Below are 27,331 nucleotides of genomic sequence, written 5' to 3'. Positions count from 1 at the left end.
TCAGTCAGAGTGGAAACCTTAAGTCCCATGAGAGAATGCACACAGAAGAAAAACCTTATAAATGCCAGGACTGTGGGAAAAGCTTCAGTCGCAGTGGAGATCTTAATTCCCATCAAAGAATACACACAGGGGAAAAACCTTATAAATGCCAGGACTGTGGGAAAGCCTTCCGTACGAGTGGAAATCTTCATTCCCATCAAAGAATGCACACAGGGGAAAAACCTTATAAATGCCAGGACTGCGGAAAAAGCTTCATTCGCAGTGAAAGCCTTAAATTCCATCAAAGAATGCACACAGGGGAAACACCTTATAAATGCCAGGACTGTGGGAAAAGCTTCAGTCGCAGTGGAGATCTTAATTCCCATCAAAGAATACACACGGGGGGGGGGGGAACCTTATAAATGCCAGGATTGTGGTAAAAGTTTCAGTTGCAGTGGAGACCGTAATTCCCATCGAAGAATACACACAGGGTAAAAACCTTATAAATGTCTGGAGTGTGGAAAAAGCTTCAGTCACAGTGGAAGCCTTAATTCCCATCATAGATTGCACACAGGGGAAAAACCTTATATATGCCAGGACTGTAGGAAAAGCTTCAGTCAAAGTGGAAGCCTTAAGTCCCATCAAAGAATACACACAGGGGAAAAGCCTTATAAATGTCAGGACTGCGGGAAAAGCTTCAGCCGCAGTGGAAATCTTCATTCCCATCAAAGAATGCACACAGTGGAAAAACCTTACAAATGCCAGGACTGTGGAAAAACCTTCAGCCGCAGTCAATTCCTTACTTCTCATCAAAGAATGCACACAGGGGGAAAACCTTATAAATTCCTGGAGTGTGGAAAAAGCTTTAGTCACAGCGGATCACTTAATATCCATCAAAGAATACACACGGGAAAAACCTTTTAAATGCCTGGAGTGCGGAAAAAGCATTAGTTGCAATGGAAATCTTAATTCCCATCAAATAATGCACACAGGGGAAAAACCTTTTAAATGTCAGGACTGTGGGAAAAGTTTCAGTCGCAGTGACAGTCTTAATATCCATCGAAGAATGCACACAGGGGAAAAAGCTTATAAATGCCAGGAGTGCGGAAAAAGCTTCAGTCACAGTGGAAATCTTAATTCCCATCAAAGATTGCACACAGGTGAAAAACCTTATAAGTGCCTGGAGTGTGGGGAAAGTTTCAGAATGAGTTCACATCTTAATCGCCATCAAAGAATTCACACAGAAGAAAAACCTTATAAATGCCAGGACTGTGGGAAAAGCTTCAGTCGCAGTGGAGATCTTAATTCCCATCAAAGAATACACACAGGGGAAAAACCTTATAAATGCCAGGACTGTGGGAAAGCCTTCCGTACGAGTGGAAATCTTCATTCCCATCAAAGAATGCACACAGGGGAAAAACCTTATAAATGCCAGGACTGCGGAAAAAGCTTCATTCGCAGTGAAAGCCTTAAATTCCATCAAAGAATGCACACAGGGGAAACACCTTATAAATGCCAGGACTGTGGGAAAAGCTTCAGTCGCAGTGGAGATCTTAATTCCCATCAAAGAATACACACGGGGGGGGGAACCTTATAAATGCCAGGATTGTGGTAAAAGTTTCAGTTGCAGTGGAGACCGTAATTCCCATCGAAGAATACACACAGGGTAAAAACCTTATAAATGTCTGGAGTGTGGAAAAAGCTTCAGTCACAGTGGAAGCCTTAATTCCCATCATAGATTGCACACAGGGGAAAAACCTTATATATGCCAGGACTGTAGGAAAAGCTTCAGTCAAAGTGGAAGCCTTAAGTCCCATCAAAGAATACACACAGGGGAAAAGCCTTATAAATGTCAGGACTGCGGGAAAAGCTTCAGCCGCAGTGGAAATCTTCATTCCCATCAAAGAATGCACACAGTGGAAAAACCTTACAAATGCCAGGACTGTGGAAAAACCTTCAGCCGCAGTCAATTCCTTACTTCTCATCAAAGAATGCACACAGGGGGAAAACCTTATAAATTCCTGGAGTGTGGAAAAAGCTTTAGTCACAGCGGATCACTTAATATCCATCAAAGAATACACACGGGAAAAACCTTTTAAATGCCTGGAGTGCGGAAAAAGCATTAGTTGCAATGGAAATCTTAATTCCCATCAAATAATGCACACAGGGGAAAAACCTTTTAAATGTCAGGACTGTGGGAAAAGTTTCAGTCGCAGTGACAGTCTTAATATCCATCGAAGAATGCACACAGGGGAAAAAGCTTATAAATGCCAGGAGTGCGGAAAAAGCTTCAGTCACAGTGGAAATCTTAATTCCCATCAAAGATTGCACACAGGTGAAAAACCTTATAAGTGCCTGGAGTGTGGGGAAAGTTTCAGAATGAGTTCACATCTTAATCGCCATCAAAGAATTCACACAGGGGAAAAACCTTATAAATGCCAGGACTGCAGAAAAAGCTTCCGTCACTATGATAGTCTTAATACCCATCGAAGAAGCCACACAGGAGAAAAAAACTTATAAATGGCTGGAGTGTGGGAAAAGATTAACTAAGAGTGGAAATCTTAATTCTCATCGAAGAATGCACACAGGAGAAGAAGCTTATAATTGCCTGGAGTGTGGGAAAAGGCAGAATACATAATGTGAGATTAGTACAATCTATATCAAGGACATTTCCATGTCAAGGACATTTCACAAACAATGATCCAATCAGGTATCTAACTACCTTTTCGACTGCTTCCCAGTCAGCTTCATTGGGTGCACTTTTTTTTCTGCTCAGGATCCCAACCGCTGCGCATATATCTGGTCTTAACACTTTACTCAGGTAGAGAAGCTTTCCAATTATTTCCCTGTATTTGACATTGTCTCTTAGTGGCATTCCATCATGGTATTTTATGTAATTTTGATCCAATGGTGTTCCCTTTGGTCTGGTATCTTGCATTTCTAGTGATTCCACAAGTTCCATGATCTTATGTCTCTGGTTTAAAAGAAAACTTCCATTCTGGGTTCTCTCGATTAACATCCCCAAATAATTTCAGGGTTCAACCAGTTGCTTAATCTCAATGTCTTCATTTAGCTGGTTAACAATTTCTTTGGCTTGTTCAGCACTATCACAACACAGAATCAAATCATCCACAATATAAAGCAAATATTGATATTGTCCATTTATAGGACTTGTAAATAGGCAAGGTTCAGCGTCACCTTGTTTAAAATTCAGTTGTGATAGTAGCTTTCTTAATTTCTCATTCCATGCTCTGGCAGATTGACGTAGTCCATAGATGCTTTTATTTAGTTTGCAAACAAGAGTCTCTTTCCCTTTTTCTTTAAATCCTTCTGCTTGGGTCATGTAGATTTCCTCATCCAGTTCTCCATTGAGAAAGGCCGTTTTAACATCAAGGTGTTCAATATGTAGTCCTCTGGAAGCTGCTATGTTGAGTAGGATTTTTATTGTTGAATGCTTTGTAACAGGAGCAAAAGTTTCAGAAAAGTCAATTCCAGGCTTCTGGGTATATTCTTTAGCAATGAGGCGTGCTTTGTACTTGTCAATGCTCCCGTCTGCATTGCGCTTTACCTTGAATACCCATTTGCACCCAATGGGTTTCCTTCCAGCTGGCAGTTTTGTAAGAGTCCAGGTTTGATTCCTGAGGAGTGAGTTGAACTCTTCCTTTGCAGCTTCAATCCATTTGCCCTTTTCATGTTCGGGTAGTTCAAGCGTCTCAGTCCAGTCTGCTGGATCATCAGCAGTTTGCACCTTGGCACATGATTCAAATCTCAGTGGTGGCACACCTTTGTTTTCCCTTACTGAGCGCCTCACCTTGATCTCTGCCTCTGTGTTGTCTGGCCAGGCTTCACCTGTCTCCCCTTCTGGCATCAGGATCCCTGCCTCTGCCCCTTCTGAAGGCGAGACCTCTTTGGGTCCCTCTTCCTGGAAATTGGCATCAGGATCAGGCAGCCTTGAAACCAGATCACAGAAGCATGCATCTCTCGCGCGGTTAGGTGGCGCTGCTGAGTCAGATTCTTTGTTTCCTGTGAAAAGACACCTCTCATCAAAAGAGACAGCGTTAGAAACTTTTACTTCCAAGGTGCGAGGGTGTAGGATTCTGAATCCTCTGGGTGCATATCCCACAAAAATGCCCAGTTCTACCCTGGGTTCAAGCTTGGTTATCCTTTCTCTAGGAATGTGAGCGTAAGCCTTGGCACCAAATGACGTGATATGTTTTAATCCTGGGTTTCTCCCATACCAGCGGTAAAAGGGGGTTTCTTCAGTGGCCTTATGCAGTGTTCTGTTATAAATATAGGCTGCAGTCATTATTGCTTCCCCCCAACAAGTCTCAGAAAGTCCAGATTGAAATAGAAGACATCTGGCCATCTCTTGCACAGAACGATTGAATCTTTCTATTGTCCCATTTTGTTTAGGGCTGAATGCCACACTTCTTTTATGAATTATTCCTTGTTCCTCAAGATACCTTTGGAATTCATAGTTACATTATCAGTGAGCAGCACTTCAGGGGCTTTCCCAAATAGATTTCTCATTGCAGCCACAAAGCTCTTAAATTTGTCTATTGCCTGATCATTGGTTTTCAGTAAATATACGAATGCATAATGGCTGAAGTCGTCTAGGATCATCGTAATATATTTATGCCCGTTCATTGTGTCAGCTAGTGAGCCTGTCAGATCACAATAAATCCTTTGCAGAGGCTTGGAAGTTCTAATCCTTTCAAGTGGCTTGCATTTAGGAGCAGTTGCCTAAACATGTCTCACAAATGCTTTCGCTAGCGTTGCATACATCAAAAGGAATTCCATTGTTCTGTAGTAGCTTCAGAATAGCCTTAACACTTCTATGTGCAAATTTTAAATGTCAATTAAAAAGGCAGTTTTCATGAGTATACTCTTTTTCTTTCAGGCTGGCAACTACATCAATTTCTGTTCTCAGGTACAAACAATTCTTCATCTTTACAACTGGAACCTCAGCCTCGTCCCTCTTAAAGATAACTTTTGAGGTTTCATTGTGGTTTAATTGGATATTTATGTCTACTCTGATCATCTTGCCCAGTGAAATTATATTCTCCGTGTCATTTGGCACATAAAGACAGTCTTTCAGGGTTAAGTAGTTAACATCTCCATTTAAATCACTTAGCCTTAAATGGACCATTCCCATGGCAGCCACCTGAAGAGGTGTCCCATCAACTTGATAGAGTTGAATCTCAGGTTTATTATAAAGTTCAGTAAAGTATTCTCTGTTTGGAGTCAAACGATGCACGCTCCCAGAATCAATTAGCCACAGATTTCTTATATCTCCATCATATTCATTATTATTAATCATGCACACACTTTGTCTAAAATTCCATTTATCATCATCTTTGGCAAAGTTCTCCCTGCTTGATCCCCTGGCTGCACTGTGACTTCCTGATCTCATTGAGCCCTGACCACGTGGCTCTCTCTAGTGATAATGGCCACTTCTTTGTTCTCTAGGCACATCCTGGCCTCTGGGCAAACTGTCTCTTGACCAGCATCGTCTTGCAAAATGACCCCTTTTCTTACAGAGGTTGCAAATTATATCCATTCTGTTTGGCCTCTCTGACAATTTAAATGCCTGGAAGATATCACTTAGGTTGTAAGCCTCTTTCTTTCTGGCAGCATCCATCAGGCTCTTGGTAAAGCCGGTTATAGGCAGATCTGGCACATTTTTCAAAACCGTGACAATATTTTCATAAGATTCAGGTAAACCCCCCATCATAGCGGCTATGACCTCACTGTGGTTGTTGTGGGTTTTCCGGGCTGTATTGCCGTGGTCTTGGCATTGTAGTTCCTGACGTTTCGCCAGCAGCTGTGGCTGGCATCTTCAGAGGTGTAGCACCAAAAGACATAGCGGCTATGACCTCACTCTCTGGCACCGTACTTCCTGCAGATTCCAATTGACCAACGATTTGTAACATTTTATCAAGATGATTCTTCATGTCTGAATCAGATTTCAATTTAAGTGTGTAAAGGGAGAATCTGAGGTCACAAGTTTGATCATTCATTTTGCTAAGGTTCTTTTCTTGGATTGCCTTATATAACTTCTTTGCTGTCTTGAACTGAGGAATTAAAGGACTACGAGTCTCATTCAAAGACGTCACTATCATGAATCGGACTCTAGCATCCTTTTCCTTCAGGTTTTCATAGTCTGGAGTGTCCCTCGGGGGCTCATCTTTTGTTAGTAAATTTGATAGTCTATTGGCCTCCAGGGCAAGCTGTAAGCTGTTATCCCATATTGTAAAGTTTTTCTGGTTCAGTTGAGGAATCTTAAAGAAGCTGAGTTCACTTGTTTGTCTGCATTAGATGTTGACACTGATGCTCCTTCAGTGCTCATTTTCTTTCTTTGATGCGGAGGTCCTCCTCTTTCAAATGTGTTTTTATTTCTTTTCTCCGGCCTGAAGTCATTAAGGGTGATTCCTCTGGCTAGCTTCAAACCCCACAGTGGAAGTGAGTGCAAAAACGAGAGGAGACTTTTGGACTCACAAAGGCAAAAGGAGTAGAATCTTCTTTCTTTAGCTAACACATGGAGTTATTTTTCTCTCATTATCATATCTGGGCCACCATAACCTTTGTGAGGAAATTGGCAGAGACTATGCAGAATTGCGCATTGGAAGTAATGAGAATTGACACAGACTCCAGTGTAGCTCTGTAAAATTACTTTGCTAAGAGGATAAAATTAGGGTTACTTTGGAAGAAAATAATAAATTGCTAATAGACTACATCTTGCTAGATGAGATTAGATAGACATGGTACACAAGAGAGTGAAAGAGAACTCTGAACAAAGAGCAATAAAACCTTAGTATATGTTGCTAGCTAATTGCCTCCCCCCCAATAAACAAGTTACCCAATAGGAAATCCTAATTCTACTTCATAGAGACTCCCCTTTCTATGGTGGGAATCTTTACTCGAAACCCTAATGGTTACATGCAAGTAAGTGTAGTAACGACATGAGACAGGGTCTGGATGCAAAGTCTGTCCCTCCAAAGATGGAGGCGAGAGTTTTATTAGCTCGTATTCAGGAAGTCCCGGATGCCCAAATATGGTTATAGCAACAGTTACAAGTTACACATTCCATTCTCAGCCAACTAAGCAAAATATGCTGCTATCAGACTTTTGTCTTATCTAGGAAGTATAACGGAAAGAAAGGTACATCATGAGCCTCTGAGCATAGGAGAATGTTACTTAGAGTGTATGGGAATGTTGTGCTCTGTGAATGGTGAGAGACTTATTGTTACACATTTAAACTACTCCCTGAGTCTTCCCGTGTGGCATGCCAACTGACCAGGAGATCAGGAATGTAAAAATGTAAAGAGCAATTAATGGAAGCTGTGTGGCATGCCTACTCCGGCCTACATATTCACTCTTTTTTATTTATTTAATTAAAGTGGCAACAAAGGGCCATTCTCTGCATCATTCCAAGAGCATTCTTCCTCATCCTCATCCTCATCCTCATCCTCATCAGAGGCTGTAAACCAAGAGGCTGGGTAACTAGATACTGAAGTGGTAACTGAATATGCAGTAGGATGTGGTTTTGGAAGTACTAAAGCAATAAGTACATTGAATACATTGAATATAACAACAGCTTACAATAAGCGCTATTAGAGCATATGCACCATATTGTACAATGATACCTAAGAGCTTTCCACCAGGAGGGTAAAACTTCTTCTTTTAGGGAAGTTTGTAAGTGAGATAGTTGTTGCAGTTGCTTGCTTACAGTTTTAGAATTATCAGACAAATTAAAACAACACATATTCTTTACAGATTCACAGTTAATAGCAGCTCTATTGTCTAAAACAGCATTGCATAGTTCTTGTTGCTTAGAATTTAGTGCTGCTAAAGCTACAGAAGTGGCATTAATAGTTTTAGCTAAGTTGCAAGCCAAATGTCTTAAATTGTTAGCATTAAGTACAGCAAGAGCTGGAACCCCTATAAGAGAAACCCCTAAAGCAACAGCTTCAGCTTTATTAACGAGAAAGGTTTCTTCAGAGCATGTAGCATCAAGAGTAACGGTGATATTCACGAGAAGCAGTAAGCATGGCTTTGGAAGGTAAAGCAATAGCTAAACGACATAAACAGCAAAGAGAATCAGACAAATTAGCAGGTATGTAATTAAGTGTTCTTGAACCGCAGGTAAAGAACCAACCTTGGGGTAATTGAGTATATGCAAATGCAAAAGAAACATTTTCTGTTTTTTGAACAATTAATAACATTTGGTCCTACAGAAAGACAGTGAGGTTTGGATTTGTGCTTGGTGCAGTTCATTATTTGAGCGCAGACAGTTTGATTTTGTGATGAATTGGAAGCTACATAAGGAGTGTAAAGAGACATTGCAAACAATGGAAGTCGGGGCACTGTTGGACCCCAATCATACATTTGAGTATATTTCATGTTACTACGTTTCAAAAACATGTTTAAAGACGTGTCATTCAAAAGCAAGACAATAAGTTCATGTCATTTTTTTCTGCAGGCAAACTGTTCACTTGTGCAGCAAGCCGTTTCCACAAATTGTACTGAAGACAGTCCTGCAGAGGCTGGGTGTCAGTGTGTACAGTCATTGGCAGAAAACAGAGAAGCACACACAGAATGAGTGCAGAATTGGCAGTAATAACCGCAAAGATGGCAGCACGATTGTCCAAAGCAGCACGTCTGAGTTCTATGAGTTCAGCATTCAGGGCAGCAATTACAATAGAAGTTGCATTCATTGTCTTAGTCAGGCTACAAGCTTTTTTTGCTAAGAGTTCGATGGTTCACAATGGTGAGCACTGGAAGACCAACATAGAGAAGCTGCAAGAGCCAAGGCCTCTCATCACTTAGGAGATTCACTGTAGAGTCACAGCTGGAATCTAGCATAGCACTTTTCAACAGAGGAGCAATTAATCAGCAGACTCCTCAAGGCAAAAGGTGATACATTAAGTTGCAAGGAAGAAAACAGCATGGCACACAAGGAATGAGTTGGCAGCCTGAAGCTTTTTCCATCTCTGGTTGATTGCCACGATGCCATGAGCTGGCTGGATACACCTGGTAGGGACCCACAAAGGACCTGTGGATGATAAAACAGAAACATACCCTTTCCCCCATGGTAAAAGGGGGACCGGCCCCTGCCAGGTCTTATCTGGCAGGCTCCGATAGTACACCTGTGCAGTAGGTAACTGTGGTTTCTGCCAGAAATGTCTATCAAAGGCAGAGGTATTTGGGGAGGCAGCAGCTTGTGGCTGCGAAAAATTGAGCTGATTGTACGTGAACAAACATTTATGAATTTGCTGCATAGTTATTCCCAGCGTTGGTAGTTGGGACCCTCCTCCCACCTTGTTTTATTTGTTTAGAGAGGAGGGTTTTTAATAGAGCGATTGGCATGTGTTACGATCGCCTAACCTGTAGAACTGAAAGGGATTTTATGAGTAAGAACAATGTCTGAGCCGCTTGGAAACAGTGGCTGGCAAGCTGAGAGTCAAGCATCTCCCACCTCAGGAATGTTCACTAACTTAGCTTTGTTTGTGGAAGTGAGGGGGAGAGGGGGGGTGAGAAGAAAGCAGGCTGGCTGTGCGCTGCCTGAATATGTTGAAGTGGTGATGAGAGAAATATTATCTGTGAATAAGAGTCAGAGAGGATAGCTGTGTGTAAAGCCTTATTAGAGATCTGTGTGAATGAGTTTGGATGAAGTAACTTTAAGAACTAAGAACTGCTTTTATGAAACCAATATGCTTTTTGAGAAATAAACATTTAATTTTGTTTTGTTGTATCCTAGAGTAGCTGTCAGTGTTATATCCCAGGAGATAGGAAAGAACATGAGAAGCAGTTTTTTCCCCTCTGAGGAGTGGTCTAATAAGAATTTTAAGTCTACTTTATGAAGAATAGAGACTCCCCTTTCCATGGTGGGAATCTTCACTAGAAAACTTAAGTGGTTACATGCAAATAAGTAACACAAACAGTTGAACTTTTATTTCTTTTGACTGAAAGTAAACTCTTGCTAAAGAGCTGCTTTAGAGATTTAAGATTTTAAGGAGAATCTACAGACCCATGCTGTAATTCACTTGGAGTTTTAGTGAGAAAGACAGACTAGAAATAATGTGAATAATTAAGGAGCAGACAACCAATTAAACCAAAGAAGTTTTTTGAGGCAGATGACTGAGAGCTTTCAGAAAATATTTAGGCTTTGAGTACTTTGATACCAGGATCTCTGTTGATCCTACAAGGCAGAAGATTTTTAAGATAGAATGTCACTTATAACAGTGAAAGGAGTGTAGAAACAGAGTTATAAGATTAGAATTGATAGACGGTGCTAAATAAGCACCAAGAAGACAGCAGATTATAAACATAGTGTGAGTTAGAGATGAGCTTGAAGAGAATATTTAGTAATTCAGTGACCTTTGCTGTGAAAAACATAACTCCTCTGGAGCGGCTACTATTAGGAAAAAAAACCTGTGGCTGCTTCGTGCAGCGATTAAAGGAGACAGGCACTGACTGTAGAAGAGAGAAGCTATTTTTAGGTAACTGAAAAAGGACATCTCCCACAAAGTTTGCAAGAACAGTCTGAAACTTGCAGAGTATTACACAGGAGGTGATTGAAATCATTTTTAGGAAAAAGCAGATTTATGAACAGCAAAACATAACTAGAGTGCTTAATAGCACACTCTCGTGCCATAGCACAGAGATCAGCCGTGGCATGAACATTTTTGTGAGCCATGAGAGAGATATACAATCAACTCCAGTGGGAGTGTGGAGGATGAAAAGGCGAAGGCCATCAAGCCCCACAGGGATTCTGTTAGCACACTGCTGAGCTAAAATCTCATTTACTTGTTGTAAAGCTGCCTGGGTTGGCAGGGGAGCAGTGATAAGATTGCTGGGATGTTTCGTGGTAGGAAGCAAGGAAAACAATGGACTTAACAGACTGGTAGGTAAAGAAAAATAAGGTTGTACCCAATTGAGGTTGCCTAGGAGTTGCAGCCAAGCAACGAGAGTGAGCGGAGACAGGAACTTTGAACAAGGAACTATCAGAGCAGCAAAGGAGTGATAGGCTTCACAATTTGCACCGTTTCAGGAGCTACAATGAGGCCATAAGATAGGAGAGACTCTGGTGGCGTTGGAGAGACCCTGGTGGCAATCTGGGGTGCAGCCACCAGGATATCCTCTCCCTTAACCAGAAAAGGGTGAGACTCTTGAGAAATTGCTAAAACTCCTGTAGGAGTCTGAGTGGTAGGAAAAATGCACAAGGAAAATCCTGAATTCATGGAAGGAATCTGATTGACACACTGCTGAGCCAGAATGCCATTAACTGATTGCAAGACTTGAATAACATCACTTGGATGTTTTTTGCAGTGGTCAGTGAAGAGAACAGGAGGCTTAGGAGACTGTTAGGAAGAGCAAAAGTGGGATTGACCCAATTTAAAGTACCCAGAAGCTGTTGTAAAGCTACAAGTGTGGGGTAGTTTACATTTCCAGTCGGGCTGGTAGGTCTTGGTGTTACACCTCCACCCCCAGGATCCTGACATTCTCCCTGAGAGAGAGCGGCAGCAAGCAAAAAGTCTTGATGAAAGGAATTTTCTATCTCTTGGCAAGCTCTAACCATGTCTGCCAAGTCCAGGGTTTTTCCCAGACCTGCAGTAACCCTTTGGTACTCAGAAGTAGCATTCTCTTTAGCCAAGTTAAGAAGCAACTTTTCTTGAGAGCCAGTGTCATCAACTTGAAGCTTGATAAAATCTGGATAGGGCTCTGTGGTTTTTTTCAACACAGTAAGAACAGTATAAGAGAGAGGCTTGTATTCCACAGTCTGGTGGCTTTGATCATTAACTTGATTTGTTAAAGGAACTGGGCAGATAGCAAGCATCTCAGTTAATTCTGCCATATCCTCAGATTTAGCCATTTCAGTTAATTCTGCAGCATCCACATTCCCAGTGAAATGCACTGAGCTCACTGACAGCATTTCCGTTGATTCTGGAATGCTTTCAGTGGGAGCCTCGGCTAGAGCAGCCTGGAGGCGTGTTTGTTGGCTGAATCTGAGGTGGTTTCTCCGGGCATTCCCTGATTGGCGCTGATGGAGCAGATGCCGAAGGAGGCAGGATATGGCAAGGAGGATATTGAGGAGGAAAAGTAAGAAGAGATCTTGGAGGCTTAGATAAAAGCAGACCAAAGCGCTCCACTGCATGGTGACATTGGTGCCAAGTGTGCAGCAATTGAACAGGTGCCCTAGGTTCTGAATATAAAAATTTGCCCACCTTTTTCCAATTTTTGAGCTTCAAAGATCCAGCCTCCGGATAAGCCGGACAATGAATAGCTAGGTGGCGCAAGAGACATGCAATCTCTGCAAATGTGCTAGATCCTCCAGACTTTTTGACTAAAAAACACAATTCTTTCACATGCCTTTGCTGAGGCAGTGTTAAAGAACTTCCCATTGCTTACCAGTTGATAAGGGGCCGCAGAAGCGACGGAGTGCACTCAAAGGGGCCTGTTCCAGGCGCTGGTAGATGGGGGAGGGTCCCTGGCTTTTCGGGCGCCAGATGTAGTAACGACACGAGACAGGGTCTGAATGCAAAGTCTGTCCCTCCAAAGATGGAGGCGAGAGTTTTATTAGCTCGTATTCAGGAAGTCCCGGATGCCCAAATATGGTTATAGCAACAGTTACAAGTTACACATTCCATTCTCAGCCAACTAAGCAAAATATGCTGTGATCAGACTTTTGTCTTATCTAGGAAGTATAACGGAAAGAAAGGTACATCATGAGCCTCTGAGCATAGGAGAATGTTACTTAGAGTGTATGGGAATGTTGTGCTCTGTGAATGGTGAGAGACTTATTGTTACACATTTAAACTACTCCCTAAGTCTTCCCGTGTGGCATGCCAACTGACCAGGAGATCAGGAATGTAAAAATGTAAAGAGCAATTAATGGAGGCTGTGTGGCATGCCTACTCCGGCCTACAAGTAAGTTTACTAATTAAGTAAGCAACAAACAGTTTGACTCTTTCGTGACTTTCTTGCTTAGACTCAAGGCAGAATACATAATGTGAGATTAGTACAATCAATATCAAGGACATTTCCATGTCAAGGACATTTCACAAGCAATGTCATAGGTTTTTACAAAGACAGCATAAGCAAGGATCCAATATGGAGTTGAAGAACTGAGATAACATGAAGCACAGGTATTATATAGGAGTACATATTCAAGCAACAGATAATACGCAAGTCAGCATAGTGGTGACGTCTGTGGTCCCTAAGTCGTTAGCGAAGCAGTTGAGACCCCCTCCCTACAATGCTTCTCTCCTACTATTGTAAAAAGCCTTTTTGAATAATTAGGTTTTGCATCATTTGCGGAAAGACAGCAGAGTGGGGGCTCTCCTGACCTCAGGCAAGCTGTTCCACAGGGTAGGGGCCACCCCAGAGAAAGCCCGTGTGGGGGCTGCTGTTGATTTCGCCCAGGTGCAGGCTGGCAGCTGCAATTGACCTTGTTCAGATGAGCAAACCTGCTGTGAGGGGACGTAAGGAGTGAGGCGATCTCATAGGTATGCTGGGCAAAGGCTATGTATGTGTCCGGGGACGGGCCTCCCCTCCCTCATTTTCACCCCCTGGGGGCCCGGGGGCCCCGTGGCCTACCTGGCGTGGGAGGAGGGCCATCCCGACAGCCACCACGGTGCGGCCGCCGCAGGGAAGAAGGCCCCTGCCAGCACGAGAGATGCCGCCGGGCCGCAGACCCAGCAGGACGGCTGTAGCCCAGCCGGAGCAGCGCAGCGAGCCGAGGCGGGTGGCGGTGCGGGCCCCGGCGCGGCGCGGCCGGAGGCTCGCGCCCGGCCACGGCGGAAGCAGCGGCGGCCGAGCTGGAAGCCGCCAAGGGCAGGGGCGAGGCTCCAACGAGGCCCGGGGCCAGACGAGGGGCGGGGGCGGGCCCAGGGGCTGGCGGGTGATAGGCTCGCTGGCCCGTCAGTCAAGCCGGGCAGTCCCCCAGGTGCAAGGGGGGAGCAGGGAGCGAGGGAAGAGATGGCCTCCAGGTGTCTGAAGGCCCAACATGGCCCACCTGGTGGAGGGTGGGGCCAGGTATTGTGGCCAGCACTGGCCCAGGTGATAGGGCTTGTGATCAGGGCTGGCAATTAGGGAGCGGGGCAGGGCTGCCCTAGAGTGGGAGGGGAGAAAAAGGGGTCTTTGGCCCTCTGGCCAGGGGAGGAGAGCTGCAGGGAGGCAGGTGCTGATGGAAGGACCTTCCCTGTGCCTAAGGGCTGTGTTCTGAGGCCTTGTCTACGGCCCAACAGCACCAAGGCATCTGAGGCCACTAACGGGCTGGCCCGGACCCCTCTGGCCAGCACATGGGCCGCCGGCACGGCCCTGGAGAAGATTCCACCCCCGCCGGACCCGCCGCCTCTGGAGGTGTTGGCCTCACTGAAACAGACCCGCTGGCCGCGGCACCCTCAAGCGACGGGGCCCGTCACAGTATGTAGTAACCAAGACCTTAAAATGAGCACAACGGTAACTGATAGGTAGCCAATAGGGTGACTGTAAGATGGGAGTGATGTTCATGCTCCTGCTCGCTCCTGCTAACAGTCAAGCTGCAGCATTTTGCACCAATTGGAGCCTCCTAGTTAACTTAGATGGAAGACCAATGAATAGTGCATTACAATAGACAAGTTTTGATGTTAACATGGCATGGATGCACGTGGTTATGTCGGCCGTGTCGAGGTAAGAAGCCATCTTCCAGGCTAGAGTGAGGTTGGAGTAAGCCTTTTTCTGCAGCTGCCTTAACTTGTTTTTCTAGTGGTAGTGCTGGATCCAGTGTAACCCCTAGGCCAGTGATGGCGAACCTTTTTGAGCCTGAGTGCCCAAACTGCACCCCAAAACCAACTTATTTCAAAGTGCCAACACTGCAATTAAACCTGAATACAGAGGTTTTAGTTTAAAAAAACAACAACTCATACAGTTGTCCGAACTAATTAACATCTCTCTCTTTCTCTTTCACTCACTCATGAGCCACGAACGAAAATAAAGCAAGTTAAATTAAAGCTGTTTGCCTTTCTTTACACCAGCAGTGTCTTGCAAGCACTCTCTCCCTCACTCACTTAGGAGTCACGAATGGAAGTAAAGCAAGTTAAATGAAAGCTGCTTGCCCTCCTTTCGAAAGCCAGGTCCAGCAGCCCGGCTGCTGCCTCCGCTTCCTTCTGCTAAAAAGACTGGCAGCAGGGAGGCAGCACTGAGGAAAAGGAATCACGTGGGCAGGGACAAAACCCACGTGATCGCTTTTCAACGCTAGGGGAACTCCGTTGCAGCACGTTCCCCCTCCAAATGAGCCCTGGACTTAGTGATCCGGTGGCATGGCTCGTGTGCCAGCTGTGGCATGTGTGCCATAGGTTCACCATCGCTGCCCTAGGCTCTTAACTCAGTCTGCAAGGGTCAGACGAACTCCATCGAAAGCAGGGAGTACAATGTCTTTCAAGATCTCTGCTTTCCCAACAAGCATCACTTCAGTCTTGTCTGGGTTCAATTTCAATTTGTTATTTTTCAGCCATTTCACTGTAGCGGGATACACACACACAAATTTATATACATACATACATACATACATACATACATACATACATACATACATACATACATACATACATACATACATACATACATACATACAGTCACACACACATACATACATATAGTATATGTATGTATGTGTGTCTCCATCATAGTCTCCATCATAGTCCATCATAGTCACCTAATAATAGTGGGGGACTTCTTGGATTTATTGCTGACGTATAATATTCCAATGGGCATACTGGCTAACTTCACTTAGCATACTTGCATATTATTCATGCTTGCATATTAATCAAATATCTTGACTGTTACAATAAGCACATATTTACACATGTAGAATCACAGTATATAGGTATCTGATTCTGGTTTTATGCCTACTTGTCCATGAACATATCTTACTCTCTCCTTTTCATGCAAGGGGTGGGGATGTGGATCGAGACCTCCCCCCCATAGAGACCCTACCTAAAATGTCTTTGGAATTTGTGATTTGGCCCCAAGGGGTGAATGCAGTCTCCCTGTTTGGATTCTGGCTGTTGGCAAGTTGTAACGACATTTACTCCGGGGTCAGCAATCGATTGGGGAGGGAGCTGTCAAAGCAAACCATTCTCAATTTTGCCATGGGAGAAACTCCCTCTACGGTACACAGAGAGGCTTATGGCTGGCAAGCAACTTTGGTTGTTTTGAGAATCACATCCCCCAAAAGAACTGATATTAGAGATGCCAGTAGACTGGAATATTTTTGGATACAATAAATAATTATCAATGTGTGAATGGACGGCCCAAACTTAATGGACCAATGGAATTCTGCCAGCCCATTGATGTGTTTAAACCTTTGATCCAATAATGCCTCTTTATGTTAATTTTTGTTAATGAATCTGGGGAGGTATAAAACTTTATGTAACTGCTTTAGGGTTGAAGAAGGGCTACAGCGTCTATGGGATAATTTTGATCCTGATCCGAGCAATAAATCAAATGTTGTTTTTATTCTTCCTTGCTTTTACAACCAGTAATTTGTCTCCTTTATTAGACTTCATTCAGTGTGTGTGTGTGTTCATTTCTTTTAATTGGGTCGAATACACAGACACACTTATAAGTGTACAGCGTTACTACGGCTTTCAGGCAGCCATCTCGGATTTCTACTGCATCCTGGGGATGGCAATGGCAAACCACCCTGTAAAAAGGCTGCCAAGAAAATGTGCTGCAACGTTCCCCCCCCCCCCGGGTCAGTAATGACTCGGTGCTTGCACAGGTACTTGCCCCTTTCCCTTTAAGTCCCGAATGATCTGCCCCAGATTTCACAGCTGTGGGTGGGATTTTTTCCCCTGGAAAGGGCAGGAAAGCTTAGATTGGAAGAAGGCATGTCTCTTCTTCCCTTTTGGGGGGAGATTGATGGATCCTGTTTTTCTTTTCCCCTGGAAGGATGGAGATTTGTGAATCTGCAGGGACAGCGAGTTTAAGATATTGGGAAAAGATCTTGGGCAAGAATGGGTGGAAGGGAGAGAGCAGGAGAGGCAGGGAGGAGCTGGGTGGATGGTGCCCTGGGCCTTCCGCCAGAGCCAGAGTGGTGGAAGTCAGTTAAGACCCTTGCCTGCTCCAGGGGTGTTTGGAGAGGGAGAGATCCCTGCAAGGGACATCCCTTGATTGGCCCTGCTCCATTCCGTCATGCGGCATCAGACTTTTTAAAGAAATATTTTATTGCTATTAGTTGATGTGTTCCATTCTCATTAGTTCACTGGTCTGTGGAACTCCATCTTGTGTCCAGAAGCCCAGCAACAAAAAGACATGATGCCAGGGGAACTATTTTCCTCTTTCAGGGACCACCGATGTCCTTAATTGCAGAAGTAGAAATTCCTGCCATGCTGATAATACGTTCTGTGCATAAATGATGACGGTCTCCCAGCAGGCAACCCAAACAATGAATCTGGCCAGCACTGGAGACTTCTCCCTGTAGGCAACTGTTTTTATTACTTATTAACAAGGTTTCTACCCTGCCTTTCTATCCTCATAGGATCACCAAGACAGCTAACAAAACAAAGCGTAGAAGGAAAAACCGTACCCTTAAAACCAGCACACCAATACATAATTCAAACAATTTAATACCGGAGATTAAAATAAATACCAAGGATAAAAACAACCATTAAAACACTGGAGAGGGAGGAAAGATCACTAAAGGTATGCCAACGGAGGGAGGAAAATGGCGACAGAAGGGGAGAGGTGACCCTCCAGGGAGAGAGAAATCCAGAATCTCCGTCACTTCTGAGTCACACAGTCACTGTGGAGGAGGACCTCTCCGGGGTGGCCACCTGCCCGGTCTTGGACGGTGGGGGCACCGGAAGCAGGGCCTCAGAAGGTGACTGCAGTGGTTGGGAGGGTCCGTAAGGGAGTAAGTGGTCCTTCAGGTATCTTGGTCCCAAACCTAAGAGGGCTTTGAAGGTCAACACCAGCCTGGAAACAAACGGGGAGGCAAAGAAGAGGGGCCAGGATCGGAGTGATATGTTCTGTGCGACCCACTCCGGTCCACATCCTGGCCACATTCTCCATCAATTGAAGATTCCAGACACTTCCGCATAAAGCACATTACCATAACCTAACCTTGATAGAATCACAGGGTTGGAGGGCACCTCTAGGGTCATCTAGTCCAACCCCCTGCACAATGCAGGAAATTCACAATTCCCTCCTCTCTCTACACCCCTGGGATGTAACCAGGAGGTCTGCCACAGTAGGATCAAGCAGAAGTGTGAAAAAGGGCTGAGTGTCACCTGCATATTGGGGACAACCAAGCCCCCATCCAGATGTCCCCATCCAGGGGTTTCTGTAGGACCGGAACCCCCATAGAACGGTGCCTCCCAATCCCGGGCTGGATCGGCAGTCCAGAGAGATGCCATGCTTAATGGCATTGGAAGCCCCAGAGAGGTCCGGGAGAACCCACGGAGCGGCACTCCCCCTGTCCATCTCTGGGCGCACGTCATCCACGAGGGCCACCGAGGCAGGTTCTGTCAGATCCAAGATGAATGGTGGGTTTCAATAACTTTTCTGCCATTTGTAATCCACCTGAGGCAGACTCACCGGAGAGGCAGAATAGAAAATTTCCAAATCATTAAATGAAGAGACTCAATTCAGCTGAGTTGCCAGGTCCAGGTTGGGAAATTCCTGGAGATTTGGGGGGTGGGGCCTTGAGAGGGTGGGGTTTAGGGAGGGAAGGGGTCTCGGAAATGGTATAATGCCATAGAGTCCCCCCTCCACGGCAGCCATTTTCGCCAGGGGAACTGATCTCTTTCACCTGGAGATCAGTTGTAATTCCGGGAGATCTCCAGCCCCCACCTGGAGGCTGGCAGCCCCAGCAGAGGCCCACCGGCCGAAGCCTTCCTTGGGCAAGAACCTCAGCAGAGCTCCTCGGGATCAGAGCAAAGGTCCGTTTTGCCCATTGCCCTCTTTCTGCAGTGCCCAAGCAGAGGCCGCAAGCAGGACAGGGAGGCAAGAGCAGAGCCCCCGCTGCTGCTCCCTCGTCAGGGGTACACTGCTTGAGGGCAAGGAGGCTCCATTTCTCCCCCAAGGTGAGGGATCGACCTCTGCTCCGTGAGCGCGCCAGGCCCCCTTTTAAAGATCTTACTACTGGCTCACAGCCTGCCGACCCACCATTGCAGGGGCAAGAGAGCCCCAAGGGGCTGGCCCGGCAGAAGCGGACGCGCTCCGCCCGGGAGGGGTCCCCGAAGGCACCCCATGGCCGCCTCCTTTCTCTCCGGGGCCCCAAGGGCAGAGCGGAGCCCCCTCCCCCCCTTCCGAAGAACGGGCACGCGCCTTTGCCCAAAAGAGCAGCCGGAAAGGGGGGGGGGGGCTGCAGCCGGGCGGGGCTGGGGGGGAGCCGGTCGACCACGGGGTTAAAGCGAGAGAGTCTCGACTCCTAGACGTGCAGACGGGAGGGGGGCGCTGGTGAGGTCACTTCCTGCCATGCCCCCTCCCTCCAGTGGCAGGTGGCCCCTTTGGCATTCCCAGGGCAGCCTCTGCTCCGCCCCAGGCGCGACTGGTGAGTTAAAACCGCGTTGGGGGCGGGGGGGGAGGAGAAGGGGAACAGCCCCCCCCTTTGCCCCAAGGATAGGCGGGCTGCACAGCGGGTCCTTTGGGCGTCCTCCCCGCCCCCCCCCCGCCTCCCCACCATCCTGCAGTTTCCTCCTTGGTGTGTAAAGCCCGGAGGCCCCGGAGCAGAATTCAGCCCGGGGGGGTGGGGGGATCGGGGGGGGGGGGGTGCCAAACTCGATTCCTACCTTGAGGACGGGAAAGTTTGGGTTTCCGCCCCCCCCCCCACCCGCGCTGCATCCACGCCCCCCGCTTCCCTGGCGGCCGTTTTCTTGTATGCAAAATCCCGAGGGGATTTTTAAAAAATATTAGCAATGGACTGTTCTTATAACGATGTAACTGTCCGGTTCTGAGAATTCCCAGTTTGCATTTTTAAAAAGCGCATCTCTGGCCCCTTTCATCGCAGTCTTTCCTTGTTATTTTCACAAGAGGGGGAGTTGGGGTGGCGATTTACTTGTTAAAACAAGCAAAGCTGAGAAAGAATTTGCTCCAGATCCTGGTATAACGCTAAGCCAATCTAGTTATGCCAGTTCAGTCCCCAGCTTTTAAAACAAGGAGGTGGGCATGAAAGGGTTAGGGGGCGGAGGACACTAATGGAAGATGGGGCAGGGGAGATACAGGAACCCTGCCCTGTGGAAGCCCTATGGCCGGCCTTGTCTGGGCTCTTCCACAGGCAGTAAACGATATTCCCCTTGTGGAAAATGCCTTAGATGGCTCACTACTTCCCCTGCCTCACTCCACTTTGACATCCTAGCTGGTCTCCTGCAACCTTTTGACTGCTTTTCTCATCCTCTGGGCATGTGCAAAGGGGGCTTCTCCCTCCTGCCTCCCATAGATTATCAACCACACTGGGCAGGACGTCTTTGGAGTCAGCAGGCAAGAGAAAGAGCCCCTGCCTGGCACAGGGACTCAACCAAAGTCTCAGATTTGGTCCTCACAGCCAGGAGGAAGGGCTGGCAGAGGCCTGAGGTGGTGGAGGGCAATTTCAGACACTTCCTCCCGCTTTCTCCGCACATACATTCAAGGTGGCTTCTCTTCAGACCGCACAAGGAAGAACCCATTTTGGGAGGCTTCCCTCTGCTAAACTCTTCCTGTCACAGAGAGGCGCAATGACAGGCAAAGACAAAGGGCAGAAACGTTTCGCGGGCGGGGCTGGTTTTCTCCGCGTGGGCAGATTTCAGTTCCTAGCTGGCTTCTCCCACCTGCAGTCTCACATCCCGTCACTTCCGGGCCCCTCATTCCCAGCACGTCCCCCTAGGTGTGTGGGGCAGGCCGGAGGGTCTCGTGTTCCCTCAGAGGAGAGGAGGGACCAGAGTGGCTTCCAGGGCCAGGGACCCCTCAGCACTCAGGAAACGACTGGGTGAAGCTTGGGTGGAAACATGGCCGGAAGGAGAAGGGGATGAACGGATAAGAAAGGTGCGGGGAGATACCAGCCAAAGACTCTGTATCCAAGATCCTGAATTGCGCCTCACAGCAAATCCAGAGAGAGCTCTGCTGAAGGGCAAAGAAATCTGACTGCAGCAAAAAGCGTTGCCCTCCATCTTTCTTTCTCTCCCTCCCAGGTAGCCAAAGAAAGCCCGCCTCGGCTGTTTCTCCGCTGTCTCCTCAGTGTGGTGAAGGGAAAAGACCAGCCATGCAGCCAGCTCAGGTAAGGGCGGGGAGGGGGGGCGGTTCACGCCATGTGTTGTCCTAAATTTCCCTTCGCAAGGGATTTGCTCCTCTTCATGGACGTCTCTGGCTGCTCCCCCACAAGGCTTATAGCCCACCTGTAAAATGAGGGGCCCTGAGATGTCCCCAAGGGAGACTGCAGGCCTTAAGAAGTCCCCAAGAGACTTCCACCTGCTCCGCTCCTCCTAATACCAGCTGGGTGAAGGCAGACAATGGGCATTACCACCTGCTCTGCTCCTAATATCAGCTGGGTAAAGGTGGGGGATGGGCATGGCCACCTCCTCCCCTCCTGCCCCCAGCCTGGGCTTCCCGCCATGGCAGGTTTTCTGGAGGGACTTGGTGCCTTGCCTGGGCTTCCCTCCATAGCAGCGCCCTCTGGTGTTGCACCAGGGTATGAAGTGAGTTGTCTTGAATATGCTTACTCAATTATATAGTAAGAAGCTTCCTATTTTTAAACTCTCCTCCACTTAACCCTTCCAACAACAGTCCTGTGTGGGAGGTTGGGCTGAAAGACTTTGACAAGACCAATGCACCTGGGCAAGCTTATATGGCACTGAAGGCATTCGAACTCAGTCCTCCCAGGTCCTAGTCCTTCACTCTAACCACTACGTCACACCAGCCTTTTGGATTTTCTTTCTCATGGACCACCTTTCCAGCACTATAATGAAACTCTCTTCTCCTTCTTCCAGGGCCGGGTGTCCTTCGAGGAGGTGGCTGTGCATTTCTCCAAGGGGGAGTGGAGCCTGCTGAGCCCAGCGCAGAGAGCCCTGTACAAGGAGGTCATGCTGGAGAATTTTGGGACCGTGGCCTCTCTGGGTGAGGGTCCTTTGCCCCTAGGCTGCTTTCATCTGGCTGTTAGGAGGGACTGTAAGCAACTCCTGATTGAGGGAGGACGTGGTCAGGCTGCCTGCCCTGGGCTCAGTGGCTGATCTCTGCCACTCTTTGTGGGAGGGGTTGTGGAGAAGGAGCCCCCCCATCTGTCATGTCTGTGCCTGGACTACAAGAGAGGGCATCAGAAGAGGTGCCAAGGGGCCTGGATATGGAGAGGGTGGGAGTGTCTAAGCGGGGCTTCCCCCCCCCCCCGCCTGGCTGGGCCTTGCCTTACCCTGGCTGAGTTTCGTCTGTGGAGGGAACTTGGCTGGCTTCTCTGCCCCTGAGTGAGTTCTCAGCTGGCCCAGAACTGCCAATGCCAGATATGGCTCCGTACCATCCTTCCCCTACTCCTTGTCTGTTGTGTATTTCTGGAGGGCTGGCATCCCACCATGGAATTGCCCAGTTTATGAACACACAGAAGAGTCACAATTCTTTCTTTCTTTCTTTCTTTCTTTCTTTCTTTCTTTCTTTCTTTCTTTCTTTCTTTCTTTCTTTCTTTCTTTCTTTCTTTCTTTCTTTCTTTCTTTCTTTCTTTCTTTCTTTCTCACAAAAGGGCTTGAGGTTGCCAAGCCTGACCTCATTTCCAGGCTGGAAGGAGAAGAAGAGCCGTTTCTCCGGATCTCTGATGAAGAGGGGGGATTGGCAGGTATCCATTTTAACTTGTTGCGGGATTGTCTGTTCCTTTTGCTTCCTTCCGAGGGATTTCTGTGGCCTTTTTCTCCTTGAGCTTCTTCACCCAAGAGCTTGGCTGGGTTGGGGTTGGTGAAATGGTGCTTGTAGACCCTGGACGCCTGAAAGCAGGCCTCTTCCCCCTCCCCGGTCGGATCACTCGTGCCAGGTGCTGCCCACTCGCAGAGGCAGCGGCTCCCTGGCAGGCCTCGATCCTGGGATTCCGGGTCTGCAAAGCAAGCAAACAAAGGAATTCAAGACCACCTAACGACAACCACTTCAATTGTAAACATTCATATAATCAATACAGTAATGACAAATTGCCAATATACGGGCTAGTAAAACAACTAGTTAATCGTCCACAGCCATATAGCTTCCAATCATAAGTCCATAAGCAGGATGATTCAATCTGATACAATTCAATACATCAGTGTGAATGGCCAGGGAAGCTATATGGCTGTGGACGATCAACTAGTTGTTTTACTAGCACTGAGCACTTTATGGGTCTTGCAACGAAGACTGTATAAATGTATTGATACAACATTGAATTATGATGGATATTGAATATTGTATGAACTGCACATATATTGGCAATTTGTCATTACTGTATTGATTATATGAATGTTTACAACTGAAGTGGTTGTTGTTAGGTGGCCTTGAATTTTTTATCTTAAAAAATAAACCATGCAATTGACACACACCAAAAAGTTCTTACAGCTGAACAACATAAGATGACAACACCTGAGCATAGAGAAAGTGAAGAAGGTAAAAAAGCACCTCTCTTCAGACTCTCAGCTCGGTACATTAAAGCCAAACTGGCTGTCCTTGTCTTGAAAGGTGCCCTTGTTCTCCTCAGAAAAACCCCAAACGACTCCCTATCTAAATTTACCCAGGCAGGAAAAGAAAAACTTAAAATGACTGAGTCGCTTTGAGAAGTGTGGGGGGGGATCTCTCTTGTGTATTCTCTTTTCTTGTCTTGGGCTACACTTATTACCATAGAAATGGCTCCTCTGCCAGCTTTGCCAGCTCAGAGCTTTGAAGAAATAAAGAAAGAGGAGGAGAACCAGGTACAGACTGTGTTCTTAACCTCCATGCAAACACAATAATCACAAAGCAAAGGAGGAAACTCTGATAAAGATGGGTTGTAAATCTTCCTATCCTCACACAAGGTTTCTCTATCTTTATGCAGGAGGCATGTGGAGGTCAGCGAATGAAACATCTGAGCATCCAGTGAGGGATAAAGGGGATACATATTCAGATGAGAAAGGGAAGGTTGAAAATTCTGATACCCTAAGGAAGGAGGAGAGAAAACGTTCATCTAAAGGAAGGACTAGTTCTGGTCTTTTACAAGGTGAAAATGCTCATGAAATTCCTCTACTTGAAAAAATGTACATAGAAGACAATAGAAATGAGGGCACAGGAAGTGGGGGGAAATTTTCTGAAAAATCAAACATGAGCATGCACTGGAAAACGCATGACACAAAGAAAAAATACAAATGCATGGAGTGTGGAAAAAGCTTCAGTCGCAGTGGAAACCTTAATTCCCATCAAAGAATCCACACAGGGGAAAAACCATATAAATGCCAGGAATGCGGAAAAAGCTTCAATCACAGTGGCGGACTTAATTCCCATCGAAGAATGCACACAGGGGAAAAACCTTATAAATGCCAGGACTGCGGGAAAAGCTTCAGTCAGAGTGGAAACCTTAATTCCCATCGAAGAATGCACACAGGTGAAAAACCTTATAAATGCCTGGACTGCGGGAAAAGCTTCATTCAGAGTGGACACTTTAATTCCCATCGAAGAATGCACACAGGTGAAAAACCTTATAAATGCCAGGACTGCGGAAAAAGCTTCAGTCGCAGACAAAGGCTTAATTCCCATCAAAGAATGCACACAAGGGAAAAACCTTATGAATGCCTGGAGTGTGGAAAAAGGAGTGGAAGCCTTAATTCCCATCGAAGAATGCACACAGGGGAAAAACCTTATAAATGCCAGGGCTGCGGGAAAAGATTCAGTTACAATGGGAGCCTTAATTCCCATCGAAGAATGCACACAGGAGAAAAACCTTATAAATGCCAGGACTGCGGGAAAAGATTCAGTTACAATGGGAGCCTTAATTCCCATCGAAGAATGCACACAGGAGAAAAACCTTATAAATGCCAGGACTGTGGGAAAAGCTTCAGTCGCAGACATGTCCTTAATTCTCATCGAAGAATTCACACAGGGGAAAAACCTTACAAATGCCAGGACTGTGGAAAAACCTTCAGTCAGAGTTATGTCCTTAATTCTCATCAAAGACTGCACACAGGGGAAAAACCTTATAAATGCCTGGAGTGTGGGAAAAGCTTCAGCCGCAGTGGAGATCTTAATTCCCATCAAAGAATACACACAGGGGAAAAACCTTATAAATGCCTGGAGTGTGGGAAAAGCTTCAGCCGCACTGGTAGTCTTAGTTCCCATCGAAGAATTCACACAGGAGAAAAACCCTATAAATGTCTGGACTGTGGGAAAAGTTTCAGTCGCAGTCATGTCCTTAATTATCACCAAAGACTGCACACAAGGGAAAAACCTTATAAATGCTTGGAGTGTGGGAAAAGTTTCAGAAAGAGGGAAAATCTTAATAGGCATCAAAGAATTCACACAGGGGAAAAACCTTATAAATGCCTGGAGTGTGGGAAGAGCTTCAGTCGCAGTGGAGATCTTAATTCCCATCAAAGAATACACACAGGGGAAAAACCTTATAAATGCCTGGAGTGTGGGAAAAGCTTCAGAAAGAGTGGAAATCGTAATTCCCATCAAAGAATACACACAGGGGAAAAACCTTATAAATGCCTGGAGTGTGGAAAAAGCTTCAGTCACAGTGGAAGCCTTAATTCCCATCACAGATTGCACACAGGGGAAAAACCTTATAAATGCCAGGACTGCGGGAAAAGCTTCAGTCGCCGTGGAGATCTTAATTCCCATCAAAGAATACACACAGGGGAAAAACCTTATAAATGCCAGGACTGTGGAAAAACCTTCAGTACAAGTGGAAGCCTTCATTTCCATCGAAGAATGCACACAGGGGAAAAACCTTATAAATGCCAGGACTGTGGAAAAACCTTCAGTATAAGTGGAAACCTTCATTCCCATCAAAGAATACACACAGGGGAAAAACCTTATAAATGCCTGGTGTGTGGGAAAAGTTCCCGAACAAGCGGACAACTTAATTCCCATCTAAGAATTCACACAGGGGAAAAACCTTATAAATGCCTGGAGTGTCGGAAAAGTTTCAGAAACAGGGAACATCTTAATAGGCATCAAAGAATTCACACGGGAATAACCTTACAAATGCCAGGACTGTGGAAAAACCTTCAGTCGCAGTCATGTCCTTAATTCTCATCAAAGAATTCACACAGGAAAAACCTTATAAATGCCAGGACTGTGGAAAAAACCTTCACTACAAGGGTACTGTAACCACAGCTTAGAAAGCCTCGTATCTGTGTAGTCAGAACTATTTGCTGTCCCTTTAACGATTGGTACTCATGGGAATTGTAGTCCCCCCTCCAATATAGAAGTTTATTGTAGGCTTCCTGTGAAGGTGTTAAAGTTTTATGGTCCTCTTCCCCCCCTTTGTTTCGGACCCTTTCCCTCAAGGATGCAACAGTCATAATGAATTTACCGCTTGTCTACAACAAATCTGGACCAATAAAGATGTATCTTGCTTCTGAATGAACCATGTGTAGTTCACTGGCTCCAACTGTAAGTAAGGATTCCTTTATGATCTGGGTTGAGGAAGGCAGCGCGTTAAAGCTATCTGGAAGCCAGCATCTTTCCCAGAAACGGGGAACATCTTAATAGCCATCAAAGAATTCACACAGGGGAAAAACCTTATAAATGCCAGGACTGTGGAAAAACCTTCAGTTCAAGTGGAAACCTTCATTCCCATCGAAGAATGCACACAGGAGAGAAGCCATATTAATGCCTGGAGTGTGGGAAAAGCTTCAGACTGAGTGGAGTCCTTACTTCTTACCAGTGCTACTACTAGAACAAGAAGTTTAAGGCAGCTGCAAAAAATGTCTTTCACAACCTCACTATAGCCTGCTAGGTGGCTTCTTACCTCAACGTGGGCGACCTGGCCACCTGGATTCATGCTATGGTAACATCAAGACTTGACTATTGTAATGCATTCTACATAGGTCTCCCATTCATTTGAACTAGGAAACTCCAGTTGGTGCAAAACACTGCGACACGACTGCTATCAGGAGCATGAACATGATATTGTCGAAGGCTTTCACGGCCGGAGAACGATGGTTGTTGTGGATTTTCCGGGCTCTATGGCCGTGGTCTTGGCATTGTAGTTTTATTTGACTATCTTTAGGATTAAGTTTTTAGAGTATAAGTTTGCCTGTATCCTTTAGTGTAAGTGTTAAGTGATATTCTGACTTAGAATATGGGTGTTTTATTGTATTCTAGTTTAGGAGCATAGAAGTTAAGTTGTAAGCTGTAGTTCTGAGTGTGTCCCGTTTGTAGAAACCTGCTTTGTGTTCTTAATTGCTTCAATAAACTC

General features: G+C 46.0%; 1 pseudogene; it reads left to right on the top strand.

Annotated features, from left to right (window-relative positions):
• LOC129329148 (zinc finger protein 721-like) lies at positions 1 to 27,331 on the top strand (annotated as a pseudogene).

This window comes from Eublepharis macularius, chromosome 4 (assembly GCF_028583425.1).
Source record: "Eublepharis macularius isolate TG4126 chromosome 4, MPM_Emac_v1.0, whole genome shotgun sequence".
NCBI lineage: Eukaryota > Metazoa > Chordata > Lepidosauria > Squamata > Eublepharidae > Eublepharis > Eublepharis macularius.
Note: the sequence above shows the minus strand (reverse complement) of the source record. Positions and strands in the feature narration are given on the sequence as shown.